The sequence below is a fragment of the Rhodnius prolixus genome, unplaced genomic scaffold (assembly GCF_049639745.1).
Source record: "Rhodnius prolixus isolate KJV_2025 unplaced genomic scaffold, Rpr scaffold_10, whole genome shotgun sequence".
NCBI classification, from domain to species: Eukaryota; Metazoa; Arthropoda; class Insecta; order Hemiptera; family Reduviidae; genus Rhodnius; species Rhodnius prolixus.
In genome coordinates, this window is record NW_027411615.1 from 27,573,654 (window position 1) to 27,585,114 (window position 11,461).

At 34.3% G+C, this 11,461-nt stretch overlaps 1 long non-coding RNA gene across 1 annotated transcript; it reads left to right on the plus strand.

Moving 5' to 3' along the window:
• Positions 1 to 1,981: 1,981 nt before the first annotated feature.
• On the plus strand, positions 1,982 to 9,454 carry LOC141457131 (uncharacterized). Its single transcript, XR_012460209.1, has 3 exons — positions 1,982 to 2,403; positions 3,025 to 3,107; positions 8,073 to 9,454. It is a non-coding gene; the product is annotated as an uncharacterized lncRNA (long non-coding RNA).
• Positions 9,455 to 11,461: the final 2,007 nt, after the last annotated feature.

An 11,461-nucleotide genomic window follows, 5' to 3' on the forward strand; every position in this document is an offset into this window, starting at 1 on the left:
AATGGCAAATAATGAAAAATATTACCATTAAAGTCGATTTCGGCAGAAACCTTAGAATCATAGTTTACGAGGGTCGTTTGAAAAGTTCGTGCAAAGTCAGAGAGATAGCACTACTGGCGCGTATCGAGGTTATGTTTAGTTAGTAGCATCTCTTGGAAGAACACACACCAAGTTTCAGCCAGATCGGTCTATTTCTTTGTGTTTGGCATTCGTTTGAATCGAGGAAGTCGAGTGATTTTCAAAAAATGGACGAAAAAGAATTTCGTGTGTTGATTAAACACTACTTTTTGAAAGGCAAAACGCCTCAGGAGACTAAAGAGAAGCTTGATAAACATTATGGTGACTCTGCACCTTCGATTAGAACAGTTTATAAGTGGTTTCAAAATTTTCGGAGTGGCCATATGGGCACAAGTGACGCTGAACGTTCTGGACGCCCTGTTGAGGTTACTACTCCAGAAATCATTGATAAAATCCACGATATGGTGATGGATGACAGAAGAGTGAAGGTGCGTGAGATTGCTAGTGCTGTGGGCATCTCGAATGAACGGGTACATAATATTTTGCATCAACATTTGGACATGACAAAGCTATCCGCAAGATGGGTGCCGCGATTGCTCACGCTTGACCAAAAACGAAATCGTGTGAAGTGTTGCAAGGACGGTTTGCAGCTGTTCCAGAAGAATCCGCAGGACTTTAAGCGTCGTTTCGTCACTGTGGATGAAACATGGATACATCACTACACTCCTGAGACCAAAGAACAATCTAAACAATGGGTTATCAAGGGGGAATCTGCGCCAAAAAAGGCGAAGACCGTTCCATCGGCCGGAAAGATTATGGCGACTGTCTTTTGGGATTCGCAAGGAATAATCCTCATCGACTATCTGGAAAAGGGTAAAACTATTACAGGTGCATATTATTCATCGTTATTGGACCGTTTGAAAACCGAGCTGCAAGAAAAACGCCCACGATTGGCCCACAAAAAAGTCCTTTTCCATCACGACAACGCACCAGCTCACACCTCAGCAGTTGTGGTCGCAAAATTAATGGAAATAGGGTTCCAACTCGTTTCACATCCCCCTATTTTCCAGATTTGGCTCCCTCGGACTACTATTTGTTCCCCAATATGAAGAAATGGCTGGCGGGAAAAATTTTTTATTCAAACGAGGAGGTGATTGCAGAAACGAATTGCTATTTTTCAGACTTGGACAAATCCTATTATTCGGAAGGGATCAACAAACTAGAGCAGCGTTGGACGAAGTGTATAAGCCTAAAAGGAGACTATGTTGAAAAATAAAAAAGGTTTACCCCAAAAAATTAAGTAGTTTTTATTTTTGCACGGACTTTTCAAACGACCCTCGTATAAAAGAAAAGTTGGAGGTTTTCTACTTTTGATATTCCATGATAAATAAATTTTTGATGTCCTTATTAATATTTTGACAATTTTATTCGAACTTTGTAATTCTATTTTACCAGAATATGAGAATATAAAAAATAGTATTTCCTATTCATCCTACACGTAGAAAGAGTAATATACGTTTTGTTGTAAAGGATTTAGTAGCAACTAAAATGAATCTAACTTTCTAGGTCTGTTCAGTTTCCCTTGAATTTATTGTTATAATTTTTGGCTAAGTGCTTCAATTAGAGCAAAATCTGTCCAAGTAATAAACTTCTATTGTATATGAGTTTATCGAAAATATTTACCAGATTTTGAAAATAAAAACCTTTCAACCAATCTTATTGTTATCATATTACTAATTTAATTGTTTGCTGATTTATCACTTGCAGCAATTATTTATTTATTTAATTGGTCGATTGAACTATCTCATTCAGGTAATAATTGATCTTGTGAAATATAATTTAGCAATTACGTTCTATCTCGTATGAGTTTAGAGTACACTTCAACTTCGAAACCAAATTGAACAAACAAACAAATTAGTTATCTTACTTATTGGTCTCTATTTCACAATCAATGTTAAGAATAATTAAAAACCGATTCATTCAAGCAATGTGATTCATTGTACTCATTTTTTGTTTTTTAACAGTAACATTCTTATTTATTTGAAACATATAAAGTGCAACTGTGCATACCGATTCAGTAAATTAATATTATTAATATCAATGAAATTATAAATAACATTTATAAAACTAAATTTCAGTTATTAAATTAATTTGCCAAATTGATTCATATTAATTTAGTTTAAGTGAAGAAAAAATTCCAAGAGAAAAGACGAAGATATGGAAAAAGTATTAGAAACTTAACATGCAAATTAAATTTAGTTCAGGTTGTCAAACTTGCATTTACTAATCTCACAGTCTAAGACGAAGCACACTCCAACTTCCACGCAAGAGAAAATAAGTGGCCCAGGGATAACATGGAAGCTATCATTTCTACACTGGAGAGTCGTAAGTTCTTCATGTTACCGTTTCATTGAATATAATGGCTTTAAAAAAATACCGTTAGCTTTTCAGCCAGTATGTTTCTGAACAACAAAATAACATTAAATGCAAAGACAAAGTTTATAATTAAAATTAACTGTTTGTTAATTGTGGAATTACGTTCTTTTATTTTTCAGGTTTTAGCAATCGTCCGTATGATTCTCTTCGAGTAATTGTCCAGCCTCTATGTAGTCTGTAGTCTGTAGATTCTTTAAAAATATGTGTGATATTTTATGAGCATTTCCAGCTCCCTGTGGATTTTATTATTATTCCGTATGTACTTTAGTGTTCTCCATTTTATTTGCAACATTTTTTCTTGAAAGACTTGCAGCTTATACGTACATTGTAATCTTACCAACTTCCAAATAAAGGGTGAAAGTGTAGGTCAGCAATGGTCCGAGAATAAACAAGGCCCAAAGTTATATGTATTTTATTTATTAAAGGTGTCCGTCGGTTAATAAGAAATGTTTAAACTGTCAGAGATTTTTGGTGGGTATATCTCAATTTCAGGGGAGTTCTGGATAGCCTTGTAGGGAGTAAAAAATCATTGATCTTTTTTTGTAACCAGTTTGCTACTTTTCTTTTCAGTTCTAGAAATCTGTGGTAGGATGCGCCACTTTCTGTTTCTGAACAAACGAAATTGTCCTTGCTTGGAGTAAAAAAATATCAAGGTATGAATAGCTGTAATGGAAACCATAATTATAAATAAGACTGACACAAAATGGTTTAACTTAAACATATTTTTTCTTGCCCAACACTATTTTAAAAATATGAGAACAATAGCGCATCCATTCTGTGCAGATACCAAACAAGTTCAGATTAGGTCCGCTTGAGAGATGTTGGTTTGGTCCGACGTATAGTACTAAAGAAAGCCGTTAGGTAGCAGCTGCAGCCGAAATGTGAGGTGTGTGTATACTGTGTTCGTCAGTGTCTGGGAGAAGGTAGAAAAGTAATTAACACGGGTGCATGGTTTTTGTGAAAGGAATGAGCGAAGCCTGATGATTTTCATAAGCGTAATATCTAGGGATATTCCGTTTAGGACACGTAAAAACAATGAACTCCAGTCGCTCAAGTGCATGAATTTTTATTTATGAGCAAACCGTTGTAGGTAAATATTTGATTTCACGCCCAAAACTTGTGTTCTATCATCCTTAATCAAATAATTTTCGCAGCAGTTTTTACAAAAAAACCACTCTCGACCACACATACATATTAGCGGACTTACTAACAGCTTGTACGGTATCCAAAAATGAGTTCCGTTGTGAATTATTTTTGGATAAACTTTGAAGAAGACAGTGAATATTGGATAGGAACATATTATAAATGGGTGCTAACACATCAAACTTAGAGATAGGTCTTGAAAGACCAAATGCACCATGGTACTTAGCATGCCTGTATGGAACTTATCTAAGTGGTTTCCCCAAATGTTTTATTGACCACTTTAATAGAACCTACCTGTAACAAATTACCAATATTAATTTTCAAGTTTATATTAATAAACACGTCGTTAATAATATATAACGATGACACATGTTGGTTCGCATTCACTCGTTATTGTTCAGGTTGTTAAACCCTTATTTCTTTTGACATAAAACTTTTTATTTCATTAATTATTTATTAAAGACGGGACCAACATCTGAGATCACTGGAACCCGGAGCCGTAACATAGTAATGGCAGCAGCCCCTTATTGGTAGAAGTACTTTGCGTCAACAGGTCATTGAGCAGTGGAGCTATCTACAGGGAAAAAATATAAGTACACATATCAAGCTGCTCCGCGTTCAAAATCTGTTAGAACCTCTAACAATGACAGATCAACTTTATTCGGTTATCGAAATTTGTTTAAATTTTTCAAAATTCAAAAATGGTAGGCCATTTGTTTTTTAGAATCCTGAGCACAAAAGATTGCAATCGTTAGCTTCATTTGAGACGACATTGTTTTTACGTCTGTCATTTCAGAAAGTCAATTATATACATTTGTTTCTATCAAGCACTTTGTAATCACTTGAAACAAACTGTTGTTGACATTGAGATGATTCTTGGATTTCTCTCTCTTTCAGCAATTTATTAACAATGGTATATCTATACAAAAGACCGTGTGTTTTGGTAACTTGACAAATAACTTCATGACATCCAAATTAAGCCAAGAGAATTATTCATTAACAAGTGATGGAATTAATAGGAAACAACGAGGACATCGTCGTTTCTTTAGTCGGAAATTAGAATGAAATGAAGTGTGACTCACAAAACTATTAAATCAAAGAATTTTTTTTTAAAGTTAGGTACGACAAAAAATTGTAACTACTAATCTATTTCGTAAGGATAGTTTGAGATATAAGAATCGTTAATAATCTACGCAGAATTTTTACAGCAATTAAATTGATTATATGAATTAGATCTCTTCGGTAAAGTAGTGTCGACATTTTCGGACGTCCAATTACCATTCTAGTGAACGGAGGCTAACAACTAGCGTGCAAAAAACTTCAACTTTGAGAATAAACGTTTTCGCTAAGTACTGATGTATTGTCTGTTGAATGAACTGAATTCAATTCAAGCAGAGAAATGTAATGTATTCTATTTGTTAGTCATTTCAACAATTAAATGTTAAAGTGTCCGTAGAATATATTCCTTCAACATTTCCAGTTGCGTAAGTAACTTTTAAATGTTAACCATCTGAACCATTAGTTGATGACCGACTTCTTTCATAATTATGATTCCCTTAAAAAAACGAGAACAAAGGATTAGAAATATGGAAAAATGTTACAGTATAGTAAACTAACAGCAGGCGAGAAGATAGAACCCATAATTTTGATGAACCAGAATCAAACAGATCTAAAAGAAGTCATTTTTAACAATGGCAGAAACACGACAAAAAATTGTTGAAGTATTTAAATGGAAACCCAGGTGTACTTCTGAATGTCTTTTTTAATTATCCATTATTTCTTTTATTTATGGATATTCTGACTTTTCATTGTGTTCACGAAATTGTAATTTTTGTTTTTCCGAGTAGCAAACAATTAATAATTTATAATATTTAAGTTTTCCCTAACTGGTTCATTCTGTTTGACAGTTACGAGGGTCGTTTGAAAAGTCCGTGCAAAAATAAAAACTACTTAATATTTTGGGGTAAACCTTTTTTATTTTTCAACATAGTCTCCTTTTAGGCTTATACACTTCGTCCAACGCTGCTCTAGTTTGTTGATCCCTTCCGAATAATAGAATTTGTCCAAGTCTGAAAAATAGCCATTCGTTTCTGCAATCACCTCCTCGTTTGAATAAAATCTTTTTCCCGCCAGCCATTTCTTCATATTGGGGAACAAATAGTAGTCCGAGGGAGCCAAGTCTGGAGAATAGGGGGGATGTGAAACGAGTTAAAACCCTATTTCCATTAATTTTGCGACCACAACTGCTGAGGTGTGAGCTGGTGCGTTGTCGTGATGGAAAAGGACTGTTTTGTGGGCCAATCGTGGGCGTTTTTCTTGCAGCTCGGTTTTCAAACGGTCCAATAACGATGAATAAAATGTTGATGCAAAATATTATGTACCCGTTCATTCGAGATGCCCACAGCACTAGCAATCTCACGCACCTTCACTCTTCTGTCATCCATCACCATATCATGGATTTTATCAATGATTTCTGGAGTAGTAACCTCAACAGGGCGTCCAGAACGTTCAGCGTCACTTGTGCCCATATGGCCACTCCGAAAATTTTGAAACCACTTATAAACTGTTCTAATCGAAGGTGCAGAGTCACCATAATGTTTATCAAGCTTCTCTTTAGTCTCCTGAAGCGTTTTGCCTTTCATAAAGTAGTGTTTAATCAACACACGAAATTCTTTTTCGTCCATTTTTTGAAAATCACTCGACTTCCTCGATTCAAACGAATGCCAAACACAAAGAAATAGACCGATCTGGCTGAAACTTGGTGTGTGTTCTTCCAAGAGATGCTACTAACTAAACATAACCTCGATACGCGCCAGTGGTGCTATCTCTCTGACTTTGCACGGACTTTTCAAACGACCCTCGTACTTCGCTTTAATCAATACACTAATAAAACATAGAATCTTTGAGACAAGCTTCTTACATTTTAATCTAAAGAAGTAACAAAAATGACATTAAGAATTTTTATGTATTTTGGCAACGACAATATAAACTAAATTAAATCTAAAAGTACTCCTTTGACCACCGACACTCCAAATGCAGGGCAAACAGAATAATTTTTAGTACTTTCATTAGAAAATCGACTGATAATAAATCTGAAAATCCAATTTAGCTTTCCAGAGGGTATAATAAAAAATTTTCCGAGAGTTGTATACGAACACTATCTCAATGTTACATACAATAAAGTGCAAACACAGAGACTTTTCCCTAGAGGCTAAGTACGACGTGACTTTTTCGACTAGACAAACGAAGGTAGAAAAGTTAGAACAATAACTTTTAAAAACTTTAAATGTAAGAAAGTTAAGCAAATTGCATGGAGAATTTATTTAATTGATCGAAACTGGCTTAATTCTTTAATTAACAATAATTTAGATGTTTTCAATTAGATTTTATCTTCTACGGATTTAGATTAAAGTTGACCTCAACTTATTATTAGACAAGAACATTTATAATCCTTATTAGACTGAGAGCACTCTTCCGTGTCCCTCCAGCGCGCATCAAATCAAACCAAAATTTCTTGCAAAATGGCAACCACTGCTCGATTCAATAAAACGATATAGACGATCCTACTAGATCTCCTGCTAGTTTTTTGTTTTCTATGCCGACATACCAAAAGGAGCTTCATGATACACGTCTTCTAAAAAATTTGCTAAATATTTTGGAGCTTCATCATGTTTTCTCATTAAACCCAACTACCCAAAATATTTTCATCTATGTAAGTCATTCTTATAAGTAAATTTTATTATTTCTTTAAGATGAATCTGCAATTTATGATACTATTGACTTCTGCATTAGAATTTATAGTTATTCTCTAAAGATCTACAAAACGCTTGCTCTTCCATTACTGCAGACAAGCTGAGCACTCGATTAGGCTAGATTCTTTGGAGTGCAATCAAAGAATAGCAGAAAAACTGAAATCTCCACCAACTCTTTATTGCGTGAATATTTTCTCGGAAAGGAAGGCGTTCAATTTCTATACAATATACATAAAACAAAAAAAACATTCATTCTTCAAGGAACGAGCAATACTAACTTTAAACCCTCCAGTGGAGTCTCATAAAATTAATAATTCCAAACACAGGTACGTGTTAATAAAGGAGAATGGCGATTTTTATGAGGGGTAAGCCTAGGAAACCAGCTTTCAATGGGCTAATAAATAATTTCACATCTTGTGAAAAATAATTAATATTTACATTATTTATTGATTGTAACAGTTGGAAAGACTTAACCAATATGGGAGCTACAAATTATTGGTGTTTTTAAAAATAAATATCGAGGTTATAAGAAGTTTTGGTTTAATATATGGAATTCAATTTTATCGGGATATTCCTTAGTATTTATTGAACACAACACTCTACGTACTAGAAATATTAAGGGGAGCGTTAATTTATTATTTTGTAAAAATAGTTTTTCTTTGATACAGTTAATGATATTTAATAAGATAATTTTCATTTTTTTTTTTGTTTTTTTTAATTCAGTAAAAGCCAAAGAATTCTGCAATATTAAGGATAAAAGAAAAACAAAGAAGGTTAAATCTTAATTATGTTTTGCTGCCGACAAAGGATTACCGACCTCTCTTTGGATTAAACTTAGGGGAAGCCAGTGTTAACCAGACTTTTAACTAGATAAATTAAACGAAGGCTGTGAATTAGGTTAGCTAGGAATAATTGAAAGTGTATAGAAGTTACAGAAGGTATAAATATCTAGTTCATTTCTTATAATCTAGTTACCATTGTACCTACCTTGTTATAAATTAGCAAGTTCCAATAAGTATTCAATCTAATAAAATTCAACTATTCAGGAGTTTTTTTTAATTACTATAAAATAAAGATTTGAAACAGTTATGAACTGTGCCAAATTTTGAATTCTCAATCTCCTTTATAGGCTAAAAAATTGAACCATTGTTTTTAGCAATGCACCTTGTTGGAGTGCCAAATAATTGATGGAGAAAACTTGTACAAAAGGAGTCAATTTGAAATACATCTAGATTCCTGGACATATCAAGGTTAAAAAGCGACGTGAGAGTGAACTAGTTAGCTAAAGTACGAGTATATAACATAATATACTGTGGCATCAAAGCCCAACTGTTGAAGGAACTTTGTGGCAAAGAAATTAAGGATTGGAGTATACGTGGGGAATCAAAGTAGTAATGTAGAGGCACTGATTGGCTAAAAGGAATTAGGGAAGGAGTGTCAAAAAAGTTTTCCTCTCTCACTAAGCAAGATGCAACAAAGAGTTCTTGGATACACGCTCAGATGACGGTCTAGTCCTTTGGACAAGTTAGAAAGGAAGTCCACTCCTGAATGCCAGAATTTTGACAAGGGAGTTGGAAAAAAAAATCTGTCTATTTACCTACACCCACCTTTTTTTTTTAAAAAGCATTTAAATCCTAAGGTCGTTGAAGCCCGTTATCAGTTAGTATGAGTGACATCATAAGATAACCTGTGATAACACAACATGGAATTTGGATGGTTTTAGATAATCAAGAGAGCCACTGACACTTGTGTCACATTTAGTAAAGTTAGGCTTTTGAAAACTGTATGATATAAGGATTGTGACTAAGATAAGGAGTTACGGAATCAGGGGCGGCTTAACCTATAGTGCAGGGTGTGCAATGCACACGGGCGCCGCCGTCTCAGGGGGCGCCGCGGCGCTCCCTGCGATAGCTAAGAGCATCGTCTTGGACCATCATGGTACAACAATGATATGACAGAAGCGGCCAGCCAGCGCGGTGGCGGCAGTTATCAAACGCGAGCGCCCTATGGGCGGCTTCTTTTTCGAACATTTTGTTTCAACTCGAAATAAACCTTATTTCACGTATTTAAAGTTTAGAAGTTTAATATGAAAAAGCTTTCTTGTTACGACGGCAAAGTTAATAGTTATAGCCGCGGGGGGGGGGGGGGTTCAGGCCTAGGGGGCGCCAGGGTTTCATTGCACACGGGCGCTACACGAGCTAGAGCCGCCCCTGTACGGAATCATTAAAATTGGAACTTTATCTGACCGGAATCAAAGGAAATCGATTGCTAAATATAGGTTTGTTAGAAACATACTATGGAATGGATTCGTTAAAGATTAGGATTCTCGAATTAATAAATCTCTTTAATAAAATATATATGACGCAATAACTACCTTATACTGAAGTTATAGTTCAGAGGAAAACACGTTTTGGTCAACCTAAACAATTGGTTTACAATGTTTTGATGAAAATTGTTGAATCTTGTTTACAAAGAGTAATTTTTGATTTACAATGAAATAACTGGCTTAAAACTGAACGGTGGTTACTTTCTGTATTCTTATTTGGGAAAAATGTTCACAATAGAAGTAATAAATCCAATTTAGTATTAGAACTGTTAATTGTGAAAGTAAATTTAGGATCTGCAGACTCTGAACAAGCAGCTGTCCAAAACACGCGCGAAACTAAAACTAAAGAAGATCGGCCATGAACTCTCTGATTCACTCTTTACTAAAAATAGAAACAATACGTTTTTGTTTGCAAAGGGAGAGAAGAAAAGGTGATTTTACTGTTAAAGTTAAGAGAAAATTCAAGCAAAAAATGAAAATAAAAGAAAACTTTCGGAAAAACCAGTAGAAAGGTAACCAGAAAAAAGAATGGAATAAAAGAAGGGTGAAGTAGAGCCGCCAAAAGTTTGTTGCCGCTGCCTTCTTAATGAATGAAAAAAAAGTTGTTATAATTTGCGAGTTTATTTATTAATCTAAGAATAAAATTAAAATCTGAGCGAAAAAAAAAGTTTTTAATAGATACTACTTCTTTTTTTACAACTTAATTCAATTTTAAAGTTAGTACATACTCGAAATATTTATCTTAAATTTTAGAAAAAAACAAAACAGTGAGAACTCTTGAAACATACTATTTAGTCAAATTTCAACATTAAATTAAAAGGCCAAGCTAAGTTAATGTTGTTTAGTGCAGTTTCTGACGATCGTATACAGGGTGTATACGGAGGAGTGGTCGAAACTTGGGGAGGTGATTCTACAGCTCAAATGCAACAAAAAATATTCTATTCACTTTGGCCTGATTCTCAATAGTGTCCAAGGTATTTGCATTTTTAACTTTTCCGTCGATGTTCGCATTTTTGGCCATAAAAACGGCCGTAACATTTCTATCCTTTATCCTACAACAAATCTGCTTATTCCAAACGAAAGAGCATTAAATTTCCTATAAATCTGCTTGAAACAGAGCCTCGAAACGATTCTTATAACAATGAAATTTTTACTTGAATGTCTAAAAACTCTTATTTACTTCCGTTTTATAAAATAATCATTATTCTAAACTAAAATGGTAAAAATTGATATTTGAGTAAATTAGTAATGAAAAGTCAGTTCGCAAAATCCCACCTTTCTGCATTTACACCCCTCTGTTCGGGGTAGGGTTTTATTAAAAACCAAAAAAATCCATATGATCTTAAAGCTCAATAAATGCGCAACTTTTTCTGAAATTATGTGATTCCTTGATTCATTAATAATTGAAAAAATGCAGTTGAAAATTTTAACAGAAATCATCGAGAACGAATTTTTTAGACATTCAAGTAAAAATTTCATTGTTATAAGAATCGTTTTGAGGCTCTGTTTCAAGCAAATTTATAGGAAATTTAATGCTCTTTCGTTTGGAATAAGCAGATTTGTTGTAGGATAAAGGATAGAAAAGTTACGGCCGTTTTTATGGCGAAAAATGCGAATATCGACGGAAAAGTTAAAAATGCAAATACCTTGGACACTATTGAGAATCAGGCCAAAGTGAAGAGAATATTTTTTGTTGCATTTTAGCTGCTGAATCACCTCCCGAAGTTTCGACCACTCCTCCGTATACACCCTGTATACAGGGCGTACAGCATAAGACTACGGTAAC